Below are 27,946 nucleotides of genomic sequence, written 5' to 3'. Positions count from 1 at the left end.
TTAATAGGTTTTTGATTAGCAAGGGTATGAGAAATTATAGGGAGAATGCAGGAATGGAGATGAGATGGAAAATAAATCGGCCATGATTGAGTGGCACAGCAGAGTCAATGGGCTGAATGGCTTAATTCTGTGCCTGAGTCCTATGATCTTGAATGGGTGTTGGGCAATTGGCAAGACTGAGTGGACTGAAGGGCTTGCTTCCATGCTGTTCTCTTCCCTGCCTGTGGAATCATTTGATCACACACAGCAGCAGAGGTCAGTATTGAACCCAGGTTGTCGGAGTGGTGATGCAGCCTCGTGCAGCATAACAGATGCAGAAAATGAAAGTAATCGAGACAGAAGTCTCAGACTCAAAGTTTGGGTTTAACTTGTTGAAATTATGTAGGTAGTTGTATTCGTAGAAAGCCCAAACCAAAGCTAAACCAAAGGGAACATGATTTATTGTAAACACCATTAAATAATTGGAGATGCCTAGTGTAAGTCTTCACCACTAGTTCACCATCATATCTGCTAACAAAGTCAAATGATAGTGGTCTCCAATATATCTGGTGCTAGGATAACGTGGCAATCAGGTTAATCTTGAGACAAGGGAAAGCATTGTTACATCCTGCTTGTTAGAGTTTTTATTAAGAACACTGTGTCTCTGTCTCTGGTGGTTTTTTTTCTTGTAGCATGCATCACTGTTTTTATTCAGAATTGGAAATGGTTTATCATCGTCACATGTACTGAAATATAGTGAAAAGCTTGCCTTGCATATTGTTCATACAGATCAGATCATTACACGATGCATTGAGGTAGAGCAAGGTAAAATAATAATGCAGAATAAAATGTAATAGCTACAGATAAAATGTAGTGCAGGTAGACAATAAAGTGCATGATCATAATGAGGGTGATGTTGGTCAAGAGTCCAATTTTTCATTCTAGAGAACTATTACTAGTCCTAGCAAGTGAGATAGAAGCTGTCCTTGAGCCTGTGGGCATCATTAGCAAGGATGAGATTAATGGTCAATCTCCCTACTAGCCCTCGAAAAGGTGATTTTGAGCAGTCTTCTCAATTGCTGCATTTCTTTTAGACCATAAGATCTAGGAGCAGTATTAAGCCATTCTGCCCATTTGAATCATCTCCACAATTCAGTCATGGCTGATTATCTTTTTCTCAATTCCATTCTCCCACCTTTTACCCATAACCTTTAACCTCCTTTCCAATCAAGAACTTTTCAATCATCTGCCTTAAATAAACCCAATGACTTGGCCTTCATAGCTGGAATTCCACAAATTCACCACCCCCTAGCACCCCCTGTTGGTGAAGATGCTCCCAGTGTGTTGTTGGGGAAGGGGGTTTCTTGAGTAGATTTGCTCCTGATTCCAGTATTTTCAGTCTCTTGTGTCTCTATCATTCACAGATGCTGGGACAACAAGGGCATCGCAAAGCTGATGTTCCATTTCCAAAACTGTATGCACAGTAAACCAGATCCCAAAATATACAACTGTGCTAATGCCCAGAATCTCTACAGGGTGAGGAAGCTTAAAGTAACATTAACTCAGTGTCTTACATACACATAATGTGACTATTGATAAATTCATTGAATCTTCAGCAATTGTTCCATAATCCCAGGTGACATTGGAACTAGCTTTACAAAAGATAACTATTCTCTCAATAATATTTTTGCTCGAGGTCCAATAATTCTTCTGCCAGCATCTTCTCAACGTGCACTTTTCAATTAGACATTTTAAGGGAAGGAAGTTTTCTGTGATATGTCAATATAATATGTAATTATATCAGTCTGCCCCAGCTTGACAGAAAAGTGTAGTGAATTCACATAGGAATTTTCACCATAATCACTTTTCTTTGACCTATTGCCAAAGGCGCCTACAGCAATTAATTGAAACACTTCTTCAAACTCGTTCCCAAATGGCTTCCTGGCTGCTTGATTTAGTGTTTTCTGTCCATTGTCAAGCAATATGGCCAAGGTTTTATGTTATTATATCATTTGAATATCTATCCAATTCAAATTCTGTTTAACTGAAACTTGTTGCTTAAATAGATTTCAGTTTCAGGAACATTGCCAATTGGTCATCCAATTGAATCCTCATGGATCTTGATGTAACTTCAGATTCTGGCCAGTGAAGTTATGGCTCAGTAGGAAATGCCAAATTCTCAATCGAATTGTTCCCACTTACTTTTATGTGTTAGGTTAACAAGCACAGAGGGTCAACTGCTATCACAAGGAGATATGGTGAAAGTTGACATCAGTTAGCATTACCCTTGTTTTAAAAAGTGGAGCAATTGATTAGATTCGACTTAATAGTCACATCAGCATTAAAACATATAGTGCAATACATTGTTTGCACTAACAACAAACTGTCTGAGGATTCGTTGGGGCAGCCTCCAAGTGTCATCATGCTTCCAGGGCCAACATAGCATGCCCTCAATGTTCGGCAAAATAACACACAGCCAAAGTACAATACAACAGACACATTCCACCCCTCAACACCATCATCGGGAATCACTGGGGTTTGTCTTCAGGGCCTGCCAACTGCAGTCCTTGATCTCAGGGGATCACGTCTTTATCCTCAATGGCTGCTGACTGTACCTCTGCCCACAGATGGACAATTCATTGCTGGTAAAGGTAAACAGTTCAGCATGGTATCATGCTTTTTTTTTACTCTAGCACATAACCTTCACCAATAATGTCAATAGTTTTAGTGATGATCCCTACTCTTTATGCAGTTTCTCCTCTTGTTGGATAGTTTGGAAATTCTTTTCCCAGTGAATCGATAAGGTCAATCATTGCTGAAATTCCTGTCAGTGGCCTTCCAAGTCTTCCCCTTGACAAACTCAGGGAAAGACTTGGAAGGCCACTGACACGAGGCAGAAACAGCTCAGCTGGTCTCATGAATGCTCAAGCAATCCAGGTGCTGGCCAAAGAAAAAAATATGTTCACGTGGAGACACAGATGCAGATGCTAGAAATCTGGAGCAAAGTGGAGGCTTCTCGTGACCTTGGGTGTTGGTAAAGTTCCTAACAACCAGTGAAGGACTTTTAAAATGTAGTGAATTTCGTAATGCTGAGTTCCCATTTGTATACAGAAAGCTCCCATATACAGGAACGTGATGAAACTACTGACCAACTTCACAATAATTTTGAAGGAGCGGTCTGAACTATCAAAGGCTTGGTTACAAAACATACAGGCCCAGTTGAATTTTGTACCTGATGGTGGCTTTTTTTAAACTTAGCTGGTTGTCTTCAGTGTGAAATCTTCAAAAACATCTTGGCATCCGGATTTTGAAGGGTTGTTTCTTTACTAATGCAAGTAAACCAATAGGGTCAGGTTTTGTCTTACACACTGAGGCTTTGCTCACTTGGTCGTTTTGATGAAGGTTTCCGCCCCAAAACATCAACTGATCGTTTCCACGGATGCTGCCCGACCTGCTGAGTTCCTCCAGCATGTTGTGAGTGTCATTTTGATGAGTGCTTCCTCAGGCTGGTACTTCTCCCCTTTTCAGAGTTGGAAGATCCTGAGGTAGCAGGCTTCCCTATTCTTGCTGCACTGACCATCAAGCACACAGTGCACCTACTCCCCATATTCCCATCAAATGATCAAAGTCAGTCCATTGGTGGACCGTCATCCATTCTGCTAGTTATAACCTTATAGTGAATTCTTCACTTCTGACCTCCATCTGCTTGCAAATAATTTTTATTTTCGAATTCTAAACTTGGTTTTAAACAATCCACCGTCATTGTTTTAAAAACATTCTAAATTGGAAGCAAACTAGGCAATCTGTCTGAAAAAAGTTATAGTTTCCTGTAGTAAAAAAAATTCTTGGTTAGGCTAAATTCAGGATATTGTATACAGTTCCAGTCACTCCATAGCAGGTAGGATATGGAGGCTTCAGAAAGGATACAGAAGAGATTTACCAGGATGCTGCTTGCATTAGAAGGTCTGAGCTGTAAGAAGAAATTGGACGAATGTAGATTTTTTTCCTCTGGCTGAAGGGAAGCATGACAGAAGTTTACAAAATTATGAGAGTCCTAGATAGGGGCAACTATCAGCAGAATATTTTTTTCCGAAGTTAGAAATGTTAAATACTGGAGGACATGGATTTAAGATGAGAAAGAAAAAGCTTAAAGGAGATGTGTAGGGCAAGGTTTTTAAACAGAGATGTCTGGAAATTGACTGCCAAGTCTTTTAGATATACACATGAATATTTTGAAAATGGAGGGTAATTGATCATATGCAAGCAGAAGATATCAGAGCTAATTTGTCGTCATGTTTGGTGCAGACATTGTGGACTGAAGTACCCCTTGTGCTGTACTGTTCTATGTTTTATGCCGTCCACCCTGACTGCTCTCAGTGTATTCCACTGTGGCTGTGTTCTATGATCTTTCATTCACAATAAATACACTTTTTTTTCTTGCAATTCTTGTGCTCTCATCATTATCCTGTTGACCATTGGTAAAGATATTCACTACTACGTTACCGTAAGGTCCTCTCGTCTTGTGAAATTTATTCTGCGTTTACCAATCTTGCCTCATAGAGTGACCTCTCATCAGTCTGAACAGTGAAATCCTTTGTGATATTGTCTCAGAGAAACTGTGCAGTGTAATTTGCATTGATTTTGTATCTTGTGCATAATGGGATATTCAGAGCTGAATCCACTGCACCTACTAAGGGCTTGTCCAATTGGACAATCAATATGTCCTTTAATTCTAGGAAATCCATCTGTCTATTTTGAGTTAGTTAGCAGGTTCTGAAGTGTGTGATAATTAATAGTTAAATATATTAGTCTCAAGACCTTGCAAGAACACAACATCAATACTGATAAACTTGGGAGTCCCAAGGCGGCTCAAACTTGAGAAACAGGCTAGTTGTACTTTCTGAGGAAAAGCAAAGGAATATATGTCAGTTCAACCAACCCCCCACTCCTCCACCACGCACTCATTCTGCCAAACACTACTTGGTCCACCTCTGATGAAGTCTGCAGATAGTGAATTAACTTTCTTTTAACCCTTTGATCTCACAGAAACCAAGGATTCCCTGATTTCAAGAAAAGAACATTTTGGCTGGAATGCCATTTGGGTAGCTGGCTAGCCTCTTTACCCCTATCAGATGCCTTCTCAATTGACTCCATCATTCAATGAAGGTCATACCACATCTCTTACCTCAACATCACTTTCCCACAATCAGGTAAATCTGCATCACCTGATTTCCTGAGTATTTTACTCAATGTCATTATCCCAGTGTTACATCCAATTGGCATAAATCAAATTTTAAGTTAGAATAATACTATATTGCATTAACTGTGATTCTGTGAATAAACGTTACCAATTTTTGTGGCTGTCTGTTCAAGGTGATTCAGAGAATTTGAATCAAAATCAGTACACATGATATGCTGGAGGAACTCAGCAGACCAGACAGCATTTATGGAAAAGAGTAAACGGTCGATGTTTCAGTCCAAGACACTTCATCAGGTCCTGTGGGGGATCTCGGCCTGAAACATCAACTATTTATTCTTTTCCATAGATGCTGCCTGACCTGTTCAGTTTCATCAGCATTTTGTGTGTGTTGATTTGGATTTCCACCATCTGCAGATTTTTTTCAAGCTTGGGAATCAAAGTCAGGCTTATTTTTACTGACGGTGTCATTAAATTTCTTGTTTAACAGCAGAAGTACAGTTCAATACGTTAAAAAAAATAACATTAAGAAATATATGTACAAATAAATGTCATGCAAGAGGAGAGCGAAATAATGAGGGAGTGGTCATGCATTCATGGGCCGTTAGAAATCTGTTCCTAAAACGTGTGTGCATCCACAGGCTCCTGTACCTCATCCCTGTTGGTAGTAATGAGAAAAGGGCATTTCCTGGATGGTGAGGGCCTTAATGGTGAATGCCACCTTATTTGTGCCCCACCTTTTGAAGATACCTTGAAGATGGGAGGCTAGTTCCCATGATGGAGCTGGCTGAATCTTCAACACTCAGCAGCTTTCTCCAATCGCATCGATGGGCAATAGTGCATGGAAATGCAGCAATGAAAAGCAACAGAATCCCTTTTGTATCTGCGTAGTTAAACACTCGCACTCTGTGTCCTGTTGACTTTTTGCTTGAAAAAGAATTTCAGCTTCATCGTGAATTGAGCTGGTTTTATTGGACAGTTTGGAGTACTCAGTTTGCAGCAACGTCTCGAAGCGTGCTTCATGCCAAGTAAACCCCAAAGGGAAATAAACTAAAAGAAAATCCTCTAGGTGCCAAATAACTAAGATAAAAATAGACATTGCTGGAATACTCAGCAGTCATGCAGCATTTGTTAAAAAATTAAAATGGATTAGAGTTACTGGCTGAAGACTCTCAACCAGTCATCAAGCTGAAATATTCGCAATTTCTCTTTCCACAGCCCAGCTGCTCAGTGTTTCCACTCCTGAGTGTTTCAACATTTTCTTTATCCCTAGCTCCTCAGATGTATCATATTTCTATCCACAGTCTACCTTGCCGTAGCTTTGCATTTTATGGTTTACCTGCACTGTACTTTTTCTGTGACCATAATATTTTATTCTGCATTCGGTTATTGCTTCTCCATTGTACTGCCTGCATGTACTGATGTAATGACATGATCTGTATGGATAGCATTTAAAATGAAGTTGTTCACTGTACCTTGATATATGTGACTGTAACTAATTATTTACCAATAAAGAAATTAATGGTCAATCTGATTGTAACCTCAGCTCTAGTAGTCGAGGCAGGTACAATGAAAAAACACTTAAAAGGCACTTGGACAGGTACATGGATAGGAAAGGTTTTGAGAGAAGTGGGTCAAATGCAGGCAAAAAGGACTGACTTAGGTGGATAATGATATAGGAGCAGAATTTGGCCATTCAGCCCATCAAGTCTGATCTGCCATTCAATCATGGCTGATTTGTTAAGCCCTCGTAAACACAAAATAATCTGCAGATGCTGGGATCAAAGCAACACTCACCACACGCTGGAGGAACTCAGCAGGTCGGGCAGCATCCATGGAAAAGATCAGTCAATGTTTCGGGCCGCAACCCTTCGTCAGGACTGTAGAGGGAAGTGGCAGAGGCCCTATAAAGAAGTGGGGGGAGGGTGGGAAGGAGAAGGCTGGTAGGTTCCAGGTGAAAAACCAGTAAGGGGAAAGATAAAGAGGTGGGGGAGGGGAAGCAGGGAGGTGATAGGCAGGAAAGGTGAAGAAAGAATAGGGGAAAACACAATGGGTAGTAGAAGGAGGCGGAACTATGAGGGAGGTGATAGGCAGCTGGGGGAGGGGGCAGAGTGAAATAGGGGTAGAGGAAGGGAAGGAATTACTGGAAGTTGGAGAACGGTATATGAGGTGTTGCCGCAACAGACAGGATCTCCCGGTAGCCACCCACTTCATCTCTGCTTCCCATTCCCATTCAGATATGTCCATACATGGCCTCCTCTACTGCCATGATGAGGCTAAACTCAGATTGGAGGAGCAACACCTCATATACCGTCTAGGTAGTCTCCAGCCCCTTGGTATGAACATAGAATTCTCCAACTTCCGGTAATTCCCTCCCCCTCCCTTCCCCTATCCCTATGTCACTCTGCCCCCTCCCCCAGCTGTCTATCACCTCCCTCATGGTTCTGCCTCCTTCTTCTACCCATCTGTACAGATATCTCAGGGGGGCCAGCAGAGATGTTCAAAACATCCCTCTGTTCTACCGTGCTCCTCTGTATTACCGCTTACCGTGTAAGACCTACCCTGCATGGTCCTCCCAAAGTGCAACTCCTCACACTTACCTGCATTAAATTCCATCTTTCATTTTTCAGCCCACTTTTCCAGCTGGTCTAGATCCTATTGCAAGTTTTGACAGTCTTCCTAACTGTCTACTACACCCCCAATCTTGGTGTCATCTGCAAATTTACTGATCCAGTTTACCACATCACCCAGATTGCTGATATACAGTGCCTTGGAAAAAAAAAGTATTTACCCCCACCCTTTGTTCACATAAATGAGTATTACAATCAGGGAATTTGCTCAATTTTTACTGAGAATATTTATTTTGAATCGCATGCTGCTTTTTTCACAGTAGAGCCCAAAGAACAGGGAAAATCGTGTGGCATGAGAAACTAAAACTTCAGGAACTGAAATGTCAGCAATTCAGAAGTATTCATCCCACTTTGCTTAGTACTTAGTTGAACCACCTCTCGCAGCTATTACAGCCAGTAGTCTTTTCGGATAAGTCTCTATTAACTTTACACAATGTGATGACCCATTCACCTTTGCAAAATTGCTCAAGTTGTGCCAGGTTGGTTGGACAGCAATCTTGAGGTCTTGCCAGAGATGTTCGAGTGGGTTAAGGTCAGGAATCTGACTGGGCCACTCAAGGACATCAATTTTCTTCATTTGAAGCCACTCCATTGTTGCTCTGGCAGTGTGCTTTGGGTCATTGTCCTGCTGAAAGACAAACTTCCTCCCCAGTTCAAGCCTTCTGGCAGAGGCTAGCAGGTTTTTATCCTGCATCTCACTGCACTTAGTAGTATTCATCTCCCCATCTATCCTAACTGGAGTTCCAGTCCCTGCTACTGAAAAGCATCCCTAAAGCATGATGCTACTTCCACCATACTTTACAGTAGGCATAGTATTAGCTGTCTGATGTGTAATATCTGACTTACTCCACCCCTACTGCTGGGTGTTGAGGCAGCAAAGTTCCACTTTAGTCTCTGACCACAAGACTTTCTTGCACATGTTTACAGTACCTTCTAATTGACACTTTGCAAAGTCTTATGGGCAAAGATGTGCTTTTTTTAGCCAGGGCTTCTTCCTTGCTGCTCTTCCATATACTCTGTTTGTGTAAGACCTTAGAAATTGTGGATCCATTAAATGGAGATTGCTGCAGCTCACGCAGAAGGACTGGCTGTGCCTCTTATACGTGCCTTTCTTCTCCAGTGACTATGTTTAGACGGGTGGCCTGATATAGGCAGTTTGGCTATGGTTTCATATTTTTCCCACTTTTTCCCCATTGGACTACACTGAACTCTGAGGTATGTTCAGTGCCTTAGATGGTCTTGTACCCTTCCCCAGAATTGTGCCTCTCTATTATAATTTCCCTGAAATGTCTTGAATGCTCTTTTGTCTTCATTTCACTGTGATCTGTTGAAAATCTACCATACATCTCAATCTTACAGAGATTGGGGTATTTATTCAGGTGATCTGCCAATATTTTACATCAACAAATTGGGTGAGTTGGTAAGGTAATATTGCACCTGAGGAAAGTTAGCTTAGTAATTACAAAGAGAATGAATAATTTTTCAGCTTCACAACTTTGTTTTATAATTTTCAGTAAATTAGGATTAGGTTTTAGAATTTTTCTATATATTTGAATTGACATGATGCATAGTGTTTTGTAGATTAGCTCAAAATATCCTACCTCAATATATTTCAAATTTAGAAGATGAGACAGTAAAAGGTGAATATATTTGTGGGGGCCGAATACTTTTACAAAGCACTGTAGATGACAAACAACAATGGACCCAGCACCGATCCCTGTGGTACATCACTAGTCACAGGCCCACGGTCAGAGAGGCAGTTATCTACAGCCACTCTGGCTTCTTCTGCGAAGCCAATGTCTAATCCAATTTGCTACCTCATCTTGAATGCCAAGTGACTGAATATTCTTGACCAACATCCCATGCGGGACCTTGTCAAAGGTTTTGCTGAAGTCCACGTAGACAACACCGATTGCCTTGCTTCATCAACTTCCTGGTAACTTGCTCGAAAAACTCTATAAGATTGGTTAGACATGACTTACCACGCACAAAGCCATACTGACTATCCCTAATCAGTCCATGTCTATCCAAATACACATGTATCTGGTCCCTTAGAATACCGTCCAGTAACTTTCCCACTACTGATGTCAGGCTCACTGGCCTATTATTTCCTGGTTTATTCTTAGAGCCTCACCTCACCGTAGCTAAGGATTTTTTGAATATCTCTGCTGAGATATCTGTACTAGCTTCCCATGGGGTCCAAGGGAACACATTGTCAGGTCCTGGGAATTTATCCACCCTAACTTGCCCCAAAATAGTAAACACCTCCTCCACTGTAATCTGTATAGGGTCCAAACCTCACTGCTGCATTATGTCACAACTATAGACTCTGTGACTGTCTTCTGTGTAAATACAGATTCAAAAAAATCCATTTAAGATCTCCCCTATCTCCTTCAGCTCCATGCAAACATTACCACTCTGATCTTCCAGAGGACCAATTGTGCCCCTTGCAATCCTTTTGCTCTTAATATATCTGTAGAAGCCCTTGGAATTCAAGATTAAAGTACATCTTTTATCAAAGAGTGTTTAAGTTATACAACTTGAGATTTGTCTGCTTATTGGCAGCCACAAAGCAAGAAACCGAGAACCCAATTAAAGAAAAGACCAACCCCCAGAATGCAAGCAATAGAAGAGAGCAACAACAGCACTCTGAAGCAAATTGAGTACTTGGATCCAATTGCCTGGAGTAGGCCCAAAGCTTCAGTACAGGTTTCCTATTTAAACCTATTTAAGATCTCCCCCATTTCCTTTGGTTCCGCACAAAGCCGACCACTCTGATCTTCAAGAGGACCAATTTTATCCCTTACAGTCCTTTTGCTCTTAATATACTTGTAAAAGCTCTTTGGATTATCCTTCACTTTGACTGCCAAGGCAACCTCATGTCTTCTTTTAGCCCTCCTGATTTCTTTCTTAAGTATTTTCTTGCACTTCTTATACTCCTCAAGCACCTGATTTACCCCCTGTTTCCTATACATTTCATACAACTCCCTCTTCTTCTTTATCAGAGTTGCAATATCCCTTGAGAACCAAGGTTCCTTATTCCTATTCAAATTGCCTTTAATCCTGACAGGAACATACAAACTCTGCACTCTCAAAATTTCCCCTTTGAAGGCTTCCCACCTACCAATCACATCTTTGCCAGAGAACAACCTGTCCCAATCCACGCTTTTTAGATCCTTTCTCATTTCTTCAAATTTGGCCTTCTTCCAGTTCAGAACCTTAACCCTAGGACCAGATCTATCCTTGTTGATGATCAAATTGAAACTAATGGTGTTATGATCACTGGAACCAAAGTGCTCCCCTACACAGACTTCTGTCACTTGCCCTAATTCATTACCTAAGAGGAGATCCAATATTGCATCCCCTCTAGTTGGTCCCTCTATATATTGATTTAGAAAACTTTCCTGAACACATATTACAAACTCTAAACCATCTAGACCCCTAACAGTATGGGAGTCCCAATCAATGTATGGAAAATTAAAATCCCCTACCACCACAACTTTATGTTTCCTGCAGTTGCCTGCTATCTCTCTGCAGATTTGCTCTTCCAAGTCTCGTTGACTATTGGGTGGTCTGTAATACAATCCCACTAATGTGGCCATACCTTTCCTGTTTCTCAGCTCCACCCATAAGAACTCAGTAGACAAGCCCTCTAATCTGTCCTGCCTGAGCACTGCTGTAATATTTTCCCTAACAAGCAATGCTACTCCCCCACCTTTCATTCCTCTGCCTCAATCACATCTGAAACATCGGAACCCTGGAATATTAAGCTGCCAGTCCTGCCCCTCCTGTAGCCAAGTTTCACTAATTGCTACAACATCATAATTCCACGTGTCAATCCACGACCTCAACTCATCCGCCTTCCCCGCAATACTCCTAGCATTGAAATATATACACCTCAGAAGATTTTTACCACCACTCACAACCTTTCTATCAGCAGATTTGCTTAAACTTTCAACATCATTTATTTTCACCCCAGCCACACTGTCAGCTCTGGCACTCTGGTTCCCATCCCCCTGCAAATCTAGTTTAAAGCCTCCCCAATAGCACTAACAAACCTCCCTGAAAGGATAGTGGTCCCCCTGTAGTTCAAGTGTAATCCGTCTCTCTTGTACAGGTCCCACCTGCCCCAGAAGAGGTCCCAATGATCCTGAAATCTGAAACCCTGCCCCCTACACCAGTTCCTCAGCCACTTGTTCATCCTCCAGAGCATCCTATTCCTACCCTCACTGGCACCTAGCACAGGTAGCAATCCTGAGATTACCACCCTCGAGGTCCTGCTTTTCAACTTCCTACCAAGCTCTCTATAGTCACTGTCCAGGACCTCCTCACTCTTCCTTGCTATGTCATTGGTACTGATGTGCACCACGACATCTGGCTGATCACCCTCCCACTTCAGAATGTCATGCAATCGATCAGAGACATCCTTGACCCTGGCATCCGGGAGGCAACAAACCATCCTGGATTCTCTGTCACGACCACAGAACCTTCTATCTGCACCTCTAACTATCGAGTCCCCTATCACTACTGCTCTCCTCTTTCTCCCCCCTCCCTTCTGCACTGCAGAGCCAGATTCAGTGCCAGAGATCCGGCTACTGCAGCGTGTCCCAGGTAAGTCATCCCCCCCAACAGTATCCAATGCTGTATACTTGTTGTTAAGGGGAATGGCCACAGGGGAACCCTGCTCTGCCTGCCCTTTCCCCTTCCCTCGCCTGACAGTGACCCAATTTCCTGTCCTCTGCTCCTTTGGTGTAACTACCTCCCTGTAGCTACTATCTATAATCTCCTCATTCTCCCAAATGATCCGCAGGTCATCCAGCTCCTGCTCCAGTTCCCTAACGCGGTTTGTCAGGAGCTGCAGCTGGATGCACTTCTTGCAGGTGTCGTTGTCAGGGACACCGGAGGGCTCCTTGATTTCCCACATCCTGCAAGAGGAGCATTCCAACATCCTGCCTGGCATTCTCTCTACTCTAAACAATCTGAACAAAAAACTTACCGGAACCTACCCTGGCCTCTGCCTGTTCTCGCCGAAGCCTGTTTGAGCCAAAGCCGTCCCACTCTGACTCAGTCCACTCTGACGATGGCTGCTATATATGGCGGTCTGCTTTTTAAACCTTGGCGCACTATGTCACGCGCCTGCACAGTGCAGACCCTTCTCCCCGAGCAGTGTTTAAAAAAAAAAACAACTTTTTCTCCCCGATTTCTTCACTCCTTCTCAGCTGCTTGCTATTAGGCAGCCTATTAGGCGGGGGTACACTTTAGGGTAGTCTGGGCTGACGTACATTTTATATTTTCTTTTTTTGGAACACTTTACCACTCTGACATTTTTTGGAACTCTCTCGCTCTTGTTCTCTCTCTATCGCGCGTGCGCGCGCTCTCTCGCTCATGGTCGCTCTCACTCACGCTTTCTTGCTCTCGCTCGTGGTCGCTCTCACTCGCGCACGCTTTCTCACGCAAATCAATTTCCGGGACATTGTATATAATTTGCGGGCATCAGGGAGCCACTATTAATATGCGGGAGACTCCCGGAACTTCAGGGAGAGGTGGGATGTCTGCTGAAGGGAGCATGTAAGGACAGCCTACTACCTTCCTTGAAGGTGAACCATATCATTAATCCAGATCAGTATTTAAAAACATAGATAAGCAACGGTCCAGTGCTTTCCTATCAATACTAGCCAATACCAGTTTCCCTTTGTAACTCATTCTCCAGCCTTATTTTAAATTTCTCTGCTGTGCTGGAGGGGGAAGGGGTTGATAGGAGTCTGGTCTCTATTGTAAGTCCAGGCCTCTGTTTGCAACCCCATGTCACCATTTTTCAGGTTACGGAAATAAACCCTTGTAGAATTCACAGATCACTGCCCCTCAATTTGAGATGCAGAATAGAAAGAGTTCTAATGGGATCTGTGTGAGAAAAGTGTAAATAAATAAACACTATATTTATTGTTCTTTAACTTTCATTTCTTGATGCATACACAAATGGCACAGTTTAGTGTTCCAGAAAATTGCAATATGGACCATTTCCTAGGGGTGCAATACCCCCACTGTGTAGGGGTCACCTGTAGTGTAGTGATTTTGGTTGAAACATTGAAGTGCAATTCTGAAGGGTCTCATTGGGGTGGATGAGGAGAGGATAGTTTCTCTTATGGGAGAATTTAGAACTAGGGTCAACCTTTTAAAAATAGGGGCGGCCCTTTTAATTCAGAATTGTGATTTCTTTCTCTCTCAGAGGTTGGTGCTGTTGTGTATCAAATATTTCAGTAATATTGTAAGTGCACAGCATTCTTCCCTCAATATCAACAACATATTTACGATATTATTCAAATATTACTGAAATATTAAATACACAAAAGATAAGTCTTTGGGATTCTGTTCCTCAAGGACCATTGGAAGCAGAGCCCTTTAATATTATTATGCATTAGTACTTGATGGTCAAGGGATTAACTGTTACTGTGAGCAAGATGGAACAGAGGTTACCAACAATTGAACTATGGCAAAGCGGCATTGAGGGAGTGAGAGACCTGCCTATAGATTTGCGTGTCACACTTTAGCTACTGCATTTGCTTGTTCACAACACTGTACCCTGTTGAGAGCCACTATGATCTTACCCAGAACACAAGAGGAATTTGTTTATTAGAACAGCAGGAGAAGAGTATGGAAAGATAAAATTTATTTAAACTTTGGCAGTGAGTGCCTAGTAGAATTCATTTTTGATGCAGCAGAGGCACCTGGCGGACAAATTCAGTCATTGAACTGTGAGACATTTACGGAGGGAAGCTGTAGACAGCAGCAGTAGACAGCTGCAGACAGAGTTCAGTTGTATTAAAAAACAGGAGATGGTTACAGGGAGAATTCAGTCATTAAACAGAGGGACATAGTTACAGGCAGAGTTCAGTCATTAAACAGAGGGACATAGTTACTGGCAGAGTTCAGTCATTAAACAGCAGGAACTAGTTACAGGCAGAGTTCAGTCATTAAACAGTAGGGGATGATTACAGCAAGAGGTCTGTCATTAAACAGCGTGAGTCCTTTACAAAGCAGTTCAAATCACTGAGAGCACCAGTTACGTTGGGTCTCACCGATATACAAGGGACCACACCGGGAGCACACCCTGACCATTTCTGTGTTCTACAGGGATCACTCCCTACGCGACTCCCTTTCCATTCATCCTTCCCAACTGATCTCCCTTCTGGCACTTAATCTTGCAAGCGGAACAAGTGTACACCTGCTCCTACACCATTCAGGGCCCCAAACAGTCCTTCCAGGTGAGGTGACACTTCATCTGTGAGTCTGTTGAAGTCACCTACTGTAGTTAGTGCTCCCAGTGTAGCTTCTTGTGTATCGGTGAGACCTGATGTAGATTGGGAGACGGCTTCACTGAGCACCTACGCTCTGTCCACCAGAAAAAGCAGGATCTCCCAGTGGCCACCCATTTTAGTTCCACTTCCCATTCCCATTCCAATATGTCAATCCATAGCCGCTTCTATTGTCGTGATGAGGCCACACTCAGGCTGGAGGCACAACACCTTATATTCTGTCTGGGTAGCCTCCAACTGGATAGCATGAACATCAATTTCTCAGACTTTCAGTAATGAATTCCCCCCTCCTTCTCTATTCCCCATCCATTTTTCTCTCTCTCTCACCTCATCTCCTTGCTTGCCCATCGCCTCCCTCTGGTGCTCTTCCCTCTTTTTCTTTTCGTGGCTTTCTGTCCTCTCCTATTAGACGCCCTGTTCTCCAGCCCTGTATCTCTTTCACCAATCAACTTCCCAGCTCTTTACCCTCCCAGTTTCACCTATCACCTTGTGTTTCTTCCTCCCCTCCCGCCACTTTCTAATTATGACTCCTCATATTTATTTCTCTCCAGTCCTGGTGAAGGGTCTTGGCTCGAAACGCCGACTGTACTCTTTTCCATAGATGCTGCCTGGCCTGCTGAGTTCCTCAAGCAATTTGTGTGTGTTGCTTGGATTTCCAGCATCTGCAGACTTTCTCTTGTTAGTGTACAACTCCTCTTGCCTGTTCTGACATGTATTCAGATCACAACTAATCTTTTACCGCCATGCTACTTTCCTGCATTAATCCCACATCCCCCAATTTGCTTAACCAAAATATCTACTCATCTTTGAGCGACTGAACTCCCACAGACAACTTCTACCCATTTACTACCGTCTGGCTGAGGAAGTGTCTTCTTAGCTGTGTCCTTAGTAGCTGACTGCTGATATATTGCCAGCAAGCCCTCCTTATTCTACTCCCCAGGCACAGGAACCATTATCTCTGCGTTGCTCTATCAAGCCCCAGAGAAACTTTACAGTTCAAAGTAAATTTATTATCAAAATACATATATGTCACCATATACAACCTTGAGATTCATTTTCTAGCAGGCAGACTCAATAAATCCATAATAGGTTAATAACCGTAATAGAATCAATGAAAGGCAGTTCCAACTTGGGCATTGAACCAGAGAGCAAAAGAGAACAAACTGCAAATACAAAAAGAAAGAATAATAATAAATAAATAAGCAATAAATATCAAGGACATGAGATGAAGAGTCCTTAAAAGTGAATCCATGGTTTTGGGAACATTTGGTTGAGGGGTAATATCTGTTTCTAAATTTGGTGGTGTGAGTCCTGAGGCTCCTGTACCTTCTTCCTGATGGCAGCAGTAGGAAGAGAGCATGACTTAGGTGGTGGGGTACCTGATGACAACTGCTGCTTTCCTGTGACAACACTCCATGTCGATGTGCTCAATGATGGGAAGGGCTTTACCTGTGATGGACTGAGCCACATCCACTACTTTTTGTAGGATTTTCTGTTCAAGGGCATTGGTGTTTCCATACCAGGCTGTGAAGCAGCCACAAGGAAATCTGCAGATCCTGGAAATTCAAGCAACACACATAAAAAATGCTGGTGAACGTAGCAGGCCAGGCAGCATCTATAAGAAGAGGTACAGTGGACGTTTTGGGCCGAGACACTTCGTCAGGACACAGGGTCTGATGAAGGGTCTCGGCCCGAAACATTGACTGTACCTCTTCCTATAGATGCTGCCTGGCCTGCTGCGTTCACCAGCATTTTTTGTGTGTAATGCAGCCAGTCAATATCTATACATCTATAGAAGTTTGTCAAAGTTTTAGATATCATCCCAAATCTCTGTAAACTCCTAAGAGGAGATGCCGTGCTTTCTTTGTAATGGCACTTACATGCTGGATCCAGGACAGGTCCTCTGAAATGATATCACAGAGGAATTTAAAGTTGCTGACCCTCTCCACCTCTGATCGTCCAATGAGGATTGCTCCATGGACCTGTGGTTTCCTCATCTTGAAGTCAATAATCAGCTCCTTGATCTTGCTGACATTGAGTAAGAGGTTGTTGTTATGGCACCACTCAGCCAGATCTTCAATCTCCCTCTGAAATGATTTATCAGCACCTTTGATTCAGCCTACAACATTGGTGTCATCAGCAAACTTGAATATGGCATTGGAGCTGTGCTTAGCCACACATTTATACAGTAAGTGTAAAGCGATTTGGTTGATATGGCTTCATTATTGGTATTGGTTCATTATTGTCACATGTACCAAGAAAAGCTTGTTTTACATACTGCTCATACAGATCCAAGCGTTAGACAGTGCACTGAGCTCGTGCGGCCACTCAAGTCGGGTATGATATTCTGTTAAGTGGTTGTCAATTGGTGGGTCCTCAGGAGACTGAAGAGGTCGATCCAGGATTCACGTATTCTGGTGCTGTGTGGACACGAGTACGTGGTGGCTGTGGTTAGTGGTTGGGTCTTTTTGTTGTTCAGTCTCTCCTTTCGCAGCTGTCGTTTGTTCTCAGTGGCACACTGGACGTCATTCTCATGTAGTACAGCTTTCTCTTAAACAGATTTCCCCCAGTTGTATCTTTCGAGTGCAATGTCTTCCCAGTTTTTAGATGTAATGTCGAATTTCTTGAGGCTGATTTTGATGTTATCTTTGAAATGTTTCCTTTGTCCTTCAGGGTCTCCCTGAACCTCCTTCAACCGGGAGTAAAGGATCTCCTTGGGGAGAGACAAGTTAAGCATTCGGAAGACATGACCTTTCCAACAGTTAATAATGATTTATTGTGGTGGAGATGCTGCCAGTATGTAAGAACCTTTGGTGATATTGTTCCAGGGCTTTAAGGTGTCTACTGGAGGTGGTCTGCGATTTAGCTCCATACAGTAATGTAGGACGGATGACTGTTATATAAATCAAAAGATTTGTCTGGACCTACCTGTAGGTCATAGTCTCCAAAAACACTTTTCCTTAATCCTACATAGCCTTCACTATCACCACGCAGGCTAGTACTCACTCAGTCGTGTGAGTAGTACCTGAACTGGAATAAGGTAAAACAATAACAAGTGTAAAAGCTATTGAAAGAGTGTAGTGCAGGTAAATGATAAAATGTAAGATCATAATGAGGTAGATTGTGAGACCAAGAGCCATCTAATACAAGAGTCTGATAACAGTGGGATAAAAGCTGGCCTTGAGCCTGGTGGCTATACATTAAGGTATCTCATTCTCTGATAACCAAGTTTTGACCCACTCGTGTTTAATCTGTCCTCACTATTTGGCTCCTTGTTCCAGGAACTAATCTGCAGAAACTTTGTTGCACACCCTCTAATCCAAGTCCAATGGATTTCTTGGCCTTCAGTCCCACTATTTTTATCCCATAATTTTTTTTTTTACTGAGCAGTTACTTTCTGTCTCTCAATCTGAGGCTGATAGCCCTCCAATATTTCTGTGAAGGTTTTAGTGAAGACTATGCAGAATTTAGTGAAGAGGTAGGTAAAAGACTAGTGGTCTGTAAGTAAAGAGGAGGAATTTGATGCCTTGCCACGCTCAAAGACTGATAAATCCTCAGCACCAGACGGGATTGATCACAGGTTGCTTCAGGAGGCAAGGGAAGAGATTCACAAAGACGAGAAAATCTTCAGATGCTGGAAATCCGAGCAACACACCCAAAATGCTGGGGGATCTCAGCAGGCCAGGCAGCACCTAGTAAACATTCAACGTTCTGGGCTGTGACCCTTCATCAGGGAAGAGATTGTTGGGGTCCTGGCTGAAGTTTTTAAAATTTTTCTGAACAGAAGTAAGATACCAGATGAATGGAGGACAACAAAAGTGGTCCCTCTTTTCAAGAAAAGCAGCAAGGAAAAGCCTAGTAACTAAGGAGACATGAAACAGGAAATGCTGGTATGTAGATCAAAAAGATTATGGTGCTGGAGAAACTGAGCAGACCAGGCAGCATCTGTGGAGGGAAATGAACAAGTGACATTTCAGGTCAAGTCCAGAAAGTAAGAGGGAAGGTAGCCAGCATAAAGAGGTGAGGGGTAGGGATGGAACAAGCGCTGCAAATAATAGTTGGATCCAGATGAGGAGAGGTTGATTGGTAGATGAGTCAGATGAGCAAGGGAACAGAGGAGATACTGATGACAGTCTGGAAGGTGATAGATGGAGGAAATACAGAAGCGTTGCACTTTCTTGTCTCCACCACTCTTGTCCCAAATGCTGCCACCGTTTCCATCCTTCCCTTCATATTTGCCATTGTCAATTGGGACATTGAATACAGAAGCAGGGCGATTGTGCTGGAAAACCCATACTCAATAAGTTAGAAACAACTTCTTCCCCTCTGCCATCAGATTTCTGAATGGCCCATTATTCTTCTTTTGCACTATCTATTAATAATTGTGCTTACAGTAGTTTTTTATATGCACTGTACTGCTGCCACAAAACAAGGCACATATGTCAGTGATAATAAAGCTGATCTTGAAATTTATAAAAACTTTGGTCAGACTGCAGCTTGAGCATTGCACACTGTTTTGATCACTAACATCTAAGAAGCACTGGAGAGGATTCAGTGCTGAAGTTTAGTTATGAGGAGAGACTGGACGGTCTAGATCTTTTTTCCCTAGAGTGGTGGATGTTATAAAGGGACAAGATTGAGGTGTATGAAATGATGTGGGGATAGAAAATTATAAAGAGTATAAATAGAGTAGGGTGCAACAAATCTTTCCCCAGATTGGTAAGTGATTATAATTAATTAACCCCTTCATATTGCACAAAATTAAATCTAAAAGTCTTTTAACACAAACAGTACAAGAAACTTGATAACAGAATTCATTTCCAAATGGAGTAGGAGATGGCTGCAGGAAAATTTAATTATTAAAACAGCGTGACACAGTTACCGGGAGAAATCTTTTTGTTAAAACAGTGGGTGATAGTTAATGAGTGAATTTATTTATAGCAACAAATGTAGTCAGTGATCAGAACATTTCATAAGTTAAAAACTGATAATTATTGGGAGAAATCATATACAGAGATTTGGGGACAATCCTAAGAGAATTCATGTATGAAAACAAGCGGGAGATAGTTCTTGGGAAAAAAAAACGATTAGCAGTGGGAGATAATAGAAGAATTCATTTACTAATGGAGTCATGGATGGTTCAAAGATTCAAAGTCTATTTGTTATCAAAGTATGTATACGATAATCAAGGACAAGACCCACCTAGCCAACACACTTTTTGTCCCTTTTCCCTCCGGGAGAAGGTTCAGGAGCTTGAAGACTCGTATGGCCAGATTTGGGAACAGCTTCTTTCCAACTGTGATAAGACTGCAAAACAGATCCTGACCCGGATCTAGGCCATACCCTCCAAATATCCGGACCTGCCTCTGTTTTTTTTTTGCACTACCTTACTTCCCATTTTTCTATTTTCTATTTATGATTTATAATTTAACTTTTTAATATTTACTAATAACTATTTTTAATATTTGTAATATTTAATATTTGTAATCCAGGGAGTGTGAAACGCAGAATCAAATATCGCTGTGATGATTGTACGTTCTATAACCAATTGTTTGGCAACAATAAAGTATAAAGTATACAACCCAGAGTTCTGTCCTCCCACAGGCAGCTGTGAAACAAAGAAATACCAAGGAATCCATGTAAAGAAAACATTAAACACTCAACGCATGAACAAAAAAGAATGGCAGAAAATGAGCAAATAACACACAGCATATTAAACTTCAAACTGCAGAGTCCTCAGAACAGTTTAAGAGTGTTCAGTTCAGTTCAGTGTCACTCATTGACTGTAGGTCACAGAGCCAGTCCACGCTGAAGTGCCCCACTCAAATCATGCAAAGTAGGAGAAAATAAGTAACTAGAAACTAGAAACCCATGTAACTTGAACTACAGTGTCCTCCAAAAATAATTTCACAGCCGCAAGCAGTGCCACTCAAACCTCGCAGCACAGGATCCAAGGTTCCTACACATTCCTGCGGAAGCATCAAGCAAGAGGGAGAGTGCAGGCAGACAGTACTGAACACCCACTCTCCTTCCGTTCTTATGCTCGCCAATTTCAATCTTGTTTGACGCTTTAATCGGCAAGATCGACAGTGAGTAATGGAGCCGATCATGGGTTTGTGCTCCACCATTAGGCTACACACTTTGTTCTCAACCTTATCAAATTCTCTCAGAGGCAGTAAAAGTGCCAGATTGTTCAGTCGGTCTAAAAAAAAGCAGATGATCAAAATGTAAATGACAGGCTCCAGTCACGCAGTTTAGTAGCAGAAGCATGTTTAAAAGAAGTAGTAGGTTTGTGAACTGTCTGAAGGTAGTCACCATTGGTCACTGGTGCCAACTTGTAGTGTATATTCTTGGAAGAGTTCAGTTATTGGAACTTTTGTAGACAGCAGAAGAATTCAATTTTTCAAAATGCTGGAGAGAAATGAGGACAGTGTATCAAAAAACCAGCTGAAGAATATTACTGGAGGAATTCAGTTATTAAGTCAGTGGTAGACAGTTACCTGAAGAATTCAGATATTAAATCAGTGGTAGACGGGAGAATTCAGCTTGCGAGGCAGCTAGAGGAGAATTCAATTGTTAAGCAACAAGAACACTGGAAGAATTAATCATTATTCTAGAGAAAGGCTTCATTGACTAAGTCAGCAGGAGGCAGTTACTACGGCCATTCATTTAATAAAACAATGGGCAACAATTGCTTGGAGACTTAATTCTTTAAATCAATAGGAGATGTTACTGGGTGAATTAATTTATTAAAACAGCCAGAGATTGTTGTTGGGAAATTTCCATTATTTGAGCAGCAGGAGACAATTACAGGACAAATTCATTTATTAAAAACAATGGAAAACACAACCCCAGAGAGTGTTCATTCATTAAAACTGTGGAGACACAAAAACAGTAGGAAATAGGTGCAGGCGTAGGCCATTGGGCCCCTCAAGCCTGTCCTACCATTCAATAGTCTTGGTTGTTCTGCCCTAGGCATCATCTCCTCTTCTGTGACACATCCCCGTAGCCCTCAATGCTCCAATTATCTGCCTGCAATTTAAATACATCTAATGATCCATCACAACAGCTCTCTGGGGTAGAATTCTCTGTGAGCAAAAGATAATTACATACTTACATTTTAAAATGACCAATCCCTTATCTTATAACTGAAAATACCAAAATACCATTAGACATCCTGACCACCCATTTCATCTGCCTGCTCACTCCTTGTGATCTGTGCACTATAACCTAGGTTCTTTGCAAAGTTCGAAGTAAATTGATTATCAAAGTACATATATGTAACCATATACAACGCCGATCATTTTTTTGCCTGTATACACAGTAAATCCAAGAGACATAGAATCAATAAAAGACTGCACCCAACAGGATGGACAAACAATCAATGTGCAAAAGACAACAAATTGAGCAAATAGAAAACAGAGAATCATATAAATAAATAAGCAATGAATATTGAGAACATGAGATGTAGAGTCCTTGAAAGTGAGTCCATAGGTTGTGGGAACAGTTCAGTAATGGGGGCAAGTGACATTGAGTGAATGTTATCCCCACTCGTTCAAAAGCCTGATGGTTGAAAGATTAGATTCATTAGATTGAACTTTATTGTCATTGTGCCAAATACAGATACAAAGCCAATGAGAAGGAACTTGACGGTGAGGACAATATGAGTGAGGTTGATGTTCTGGAGCATGTTGATATTAAGGGAGAGGAGGTGTTGGAGTTATTAAAATATATTAGGATGGATAAGTCCCCGGGGCCTGACAGAATATTCCCCAGGCTGCTCCATGAGGCAAAGGAAGAGATTGCTGAGCCTCTGGCTAGAATCTTTATGTCCTCGCTGTCTACAGGAATGGTACCGGAGGATTGGAGGGAGGCGAATGTTGTCCCCTTGTTCAGAAAAGGTAGATGGGATAGTCCGGGTAATTATAGACCAGTGAGCCTTACATCTGTGGTGGGAAAGCTGTTGGAAAAGATTCTTAGAGGTAAGATCTGTGGGCATTTAGAGAATCATGGTCTGATCAGGGACATTCAGCATGGCTTTGTGAAGGGCAGATCATGTCTAACAAGCCTGATAGAGTTCTTTGAGGAGGTGACCAGGCATATAAATGAAGGTAGTGCACTGGATGTGATCTACATGGATTTTAGTAAGGCATTTGACAAGGTTCCACATGGTAGGCTTATCCAGAAAGTCAGAAGGCATGGAATCCAGGGAAGTTTGGTCAGATGGATTCAGAATTGGCTTGCCTGCAGAAGGCAGAGGGTTGTAGTGGAGGGAGTACATTCAGATCGGAGGATTGTGACTAGTGGTGTCCCACAAGGATCTGTTCTGGGACCTCTATTTTTCGTGATTTTTATTAACGACCTGGATATGAGGGTAGAAGGGTGGGTTGGCAAGTTTGCAGACGACACAAAGGTTAGTGGTGTTGTAGATAGTATAGAGGATTGTCGAAGATTGCAGAGAGACATTGATAGAATGCAGAAGTGGGCTGAGAAGTGGCAGATGGAGTTCAACCTGGAGAAGTGTGAGGTGGTACACTTTGGAAGGACGAACTCCAAGGCAGAGTACAAACTAAATGGCAGAAAACTTTGTAGTGTGGAGGAGCAGAGGGATCTGGAGGTACATGTCCACAGATCCCTGAAAGTTGCCTCACAGGTGGATAGGGTAGTTAAGAAAGCTTATGGGGTGTTAGCTTCCATAAGTCGAGGGATAGAGTTTAAGAGTCGCGATGTAATGATGCAGCTCTATAAAACTCTGGTTAGACCTCACTTGGAGTACTGTGTCCAGTTCTGGTCGCCTCACTATAGGAAGGATGTGGAAGCATTGGAAAGGGTACAGAGGAGATTTACCAGAATGCTGCCTGATTTAGAGAGTATGGATTATGATCAGAGATTAAGGGAGTTAGGGCTTTACTCTTTGGAGAGAAGGAGGATGAGAGGAGACATGATAGAGGTATATAAGATATTAAGAGGAATAGATAGAGTGGATAGCCAGCACCTCTTCCCCAGGGCACCACTGCTCAATACAAGGGGACATGGCTTTAAGGTAAGGGGTGGGAAGTTCAAGAGGGATATTAGAGGAAGGTTTTTTACTGAAAGAGGGGTTGGTGCATGGAATACATTGCCTGAGTCAGTGGTGGAGGCAGATACACTAGTGAAATTTAAGAGACTACTAGACAGGTATATGGAGGAACTTAAGGTGGGGGGTTATGTGGGAGGCAGGGTTTGAGGGTCGGCACAACAATGTGGGCCGAAGGGCCTGTACTGTGCTGTACAATTCTATGTTCTATGAAATACAATGACCAGAACTGCAAAGAATATTGTTATTTACAAAATAACTGCGAATAAAAAGTAAGTGCTACAGCACACAAATATAAAAGTACTGAGACAGTACAATATGGGTGCAATACTGCTTAGCACTTTGATGTGAGTTTCAGCGGGGTCACAGCCTCAGGGAAGAAGCTCTTCCTATGCCTGCTAGTGCAGAAGCGGAGGCTCCTATAGCGCCTGTCGGATGGGAGGAGAGTAAAAAGTCCATGGTTAAGGTGAGATATATCTTTGATAATGCTTTTCACCCTGCCCAGGCAGCGGTTATGGTAGGTGTTCTCAATAGTGGGCAATTATTCCTGAACCTGGTGGTGTGTGGATGGCGGCAGCAAGAAGAGAGCATGTCCTGGGCGGTGGGGGTCTTTGATGATGGTTGCTGCTTTCATGTGACAGCGCTCTATGTAGATTTGCTCAGTGATGGGGAGGTCTTTACCTGTGATGAACTGAGCTGTATCCACTACCTTTTGTAGGATTTTTCATTCAATGACATTGGTGTTTCCATACCAGTCCATGATGCAACAAGTCAATATACTGTCCACCACACATCTTTCGAAGTTTGACAAAGTTTTAGATGTCATGCCGAATCTTCACAGACTTCTAAGGAAGTAGAGGTGTTGCCGTGCTTTTTTGTAATTGTATTTATGTGCTTGGTCCAGGACAGATCCTCTGAAATGATAACACCAAGGAACTTAAAGTTGCTGACTCTCTCCACCTCTGGCTCATGGACCTCCGGTTTCCTCCTACCGAAGTCAATAGTCAGCACCTTAGTCTTGCTGACATTGTGTGAGAGGTGGTTGTTGTGGCACCACTCAGCCAGATTTTCAATGCTCCTCCTATGTGCTGATTCATCATTACCTCTGATTTCACCAATGACAGTGGAGTCATCAGCAAACTTAAATGTGGTAACTTCATTCACTTGCGGTCCCTCTCCGTTCAGATAATAATCTGCTCTTGGATTCCTTGAACTGAAGTGGATGACCTCACACTTCCCCATATTAATCTCCAGCTGACAAGTGTTTACATAATCATACTATCTATATAACATTGCAAAATCACAATTTCCTCATTGCAGTATGCTCTCCCACTGACTTTTGTGGCATTGGCAAACTTGGGTCAGTAACTCAATGAGTAAAAACATGGAGACGTGCTCAAGAGTTTCAGTTGTTATTCAGACCAAACATCAGAGTGGGGAAGAAGTGTAATCTAAGTGACTTTGTCCATGGCATAATTGTTGATGCCAGACATAGTGGCTTGAGTATCTCAAAAACTGCTGATTTCACGGGATTTTCTCACACCACCACCTGTAGAGTCTACAGAGAGTGGTGCGGTCAACAAAAAGTATCCATCGAGTGGCAGTTCTGTGGGTGAAAACGCTTTGTCTGAGGAGAATGGACAGACTGTTCGAGCTGACAGGAAGACAGCAGGAACTCAAATAACTACATGTTAGAACTGAAATGTACGGAAGAGCATTTCTGAACACACATGTTGAAACTTGGAGTGGATAGGCTACAGCGCCAAAAGACCACGAACATAGGTACCAAATAAAGTGACCACTGAGTGTAAATAGTAAATGCTTGAAGGACCAAGTACTCTAGGGTTTTCAACTACTTACAATCTTACAACCCAATAAAAGACCTATTTAGTCCAACTCCTTGTTTTCCATATGATAACCAGTTTTCCATCCACACTAACACACTTCCTAAAACATATGCATCAGCCTCTTAAGTGGCATCTTGATAAATGCCTTTTGAAATCCAAATAAACTACATCAACAGGATCCCCTTTCCCTACTCTGGGCATTGCAGGAAGAATTCAATGTTAAACACAATTTGAGACTGTCACAGGGAGAATTCATATAATTCAACAGTAGGGATCATTTATTTCTAATAGGTGATATTTTGGGCCAAGATCCTTCATCAGGACTGGAAAGGAAGGCAGCAGAAGCCAGAATGAGAGGGTGGGGAATGGGGAGCTTCTCACTTTATCCCCCCTCACTCACCCATCCATTCCCCCCCCCCACCTACCTTCCCCTATCACCTGCCATCTTGTACTCCTTCCCCTCCCTCCCCCACCTTCTTATTCTGGCTTCTTACCCCTTCCTTTCCAGTCCTGATGAAGGGTCTCCGCTTGAAATTCTGACTGTTTATTCCTCTCCATAGATGCTGTCTGACCTGCCAAGTTGTTCTAGCATTTTGTGAGTGTTATTCTGGATTTTCAGCATCTGCAGAATCTCTTACGTTTGCATAGGTTGAATAGGTTGGAACTTTATTCCTAAAACATAGAAGATTGAGGGGAGATTTGTTAGAGATGTACAAAATTATGAGGGGTATGGATAGGGTACCTGATGATTTCAACAGACAACCGAAGAGAAGCAGGCTTTTTCTACTGAGGTTCGTTGAGACTAGAACTAGAGGTCATAGGTTAAGGGTGAAATGTTTAAGGGGAAATGAGGGAGAGCTTCTTCACTCAGAAGGTGATGAGAGTGGGGAATGATTGACACAGGTTCAATTTCAGCATTTAAAAGCAATTTCAATAGATTAGATAGGCCGGGTGGCTGTTTCTATGCTGTAGGTTTCTATGATTCTATGATTTTATCATTTATTTCTAAAATGCATTTATTACATCAATGTGGGTCAGGACAAGAAATTATTTCTTAAAGCAGCTTGAGTATTATGTGTATTTCTGGTTTCTTAATCTAAGGATAAGTATTCTTTCTTGAAAATAGTGCAGCAAAGGATCACCAGACTGAATTATGGGTTGGCAGGACTGATGTATGAAGAGTGATTGGGTTATAGTCACTGTAATTTAGAGATTAGATACATCACAGGCACATCTATCCCCACCATCACTAGTATCTGCAGAACATGCAGCTTTAGAAGACAAAATCCATCATCAAAGATCCCCACCATCCAGGTCTGCCATCTTTCATGGCTACCATCAGGTAGGGGTTATAGGAGCCTGAAGTACCACCTCACCAGGTTCATGCACAGCTACTTCCCTTCAACTGCTCAGTTCTGGAACCAACTGACTTCTTCCCAAATTGTGTTCTTTCTTGTAAAACCTGTGTATAATTTATGGTTAATTTTTGTTTACTTGTGAATGCTACTTGTGTGATGTTACAAGCCAGTGATCAGAATCAGGTTTATTATCACTGGCAAATATCATGAAATTTGTTGTTTTGCGACAGCAAGTAAGTTTTCACTGCATCTGTAATTACATGTACTGATGCATATGACAGTAAACTCAACATTGACTTTGAGAGGAGCTCTCATTGAAATGTATGAGATCAACCTGGGACTAGTCAGAAAGGATATCCCACAGATGGGGGAATCCAGAACAAGGGATCACAGCCTGAGAAGACAGATAAACCATTTATGACTGGAATGAGGAGAAATTTCTTCACCCAGAGGGTGAGGAAGCTGTGTAATTCTCTATCACTGAAAGTAATTGACAGTAAGTTATTGAATGTATTTTGATGTGGTTCTTATGGCTAAAGATACCAA

General features: G+C 42.2%; 1 protein-coding gene across 2 annotated transcripts in view; it reads left to right on the top strand.

Moving 5' to 3' along the window:
• LOC140198013 (guanine nucleotide-binding protein G(s) subunit alpha-like) overlaps positions 1-27,946 on the top strand; it is a 385,133-nt gene that overhangs the window by 41,767 nt on the left and 315,420 nt on the right. The window lies entirely within an intron of this gene.

The sequence above is a fragment of the Mobula birostris genome, chromosome 1 (genome assembly GCF_030028105.1).
Source record: "Mobula birostris isolate sMobBir1 chromosome 1, sMobBir1.hap1, whole genome shotgun sequence".
NCBI lineage: Eukaryota > Metazoa > Chordata > Chondrichthyes > Myliobatiformes > Myliobatidae > Mobula > Mobula birostris.
The sequence above is the reverse complement of the archived record's forward strand: the minus strand, read 5'-3'. Positions and strand labels throughout refer to the sequence as shown.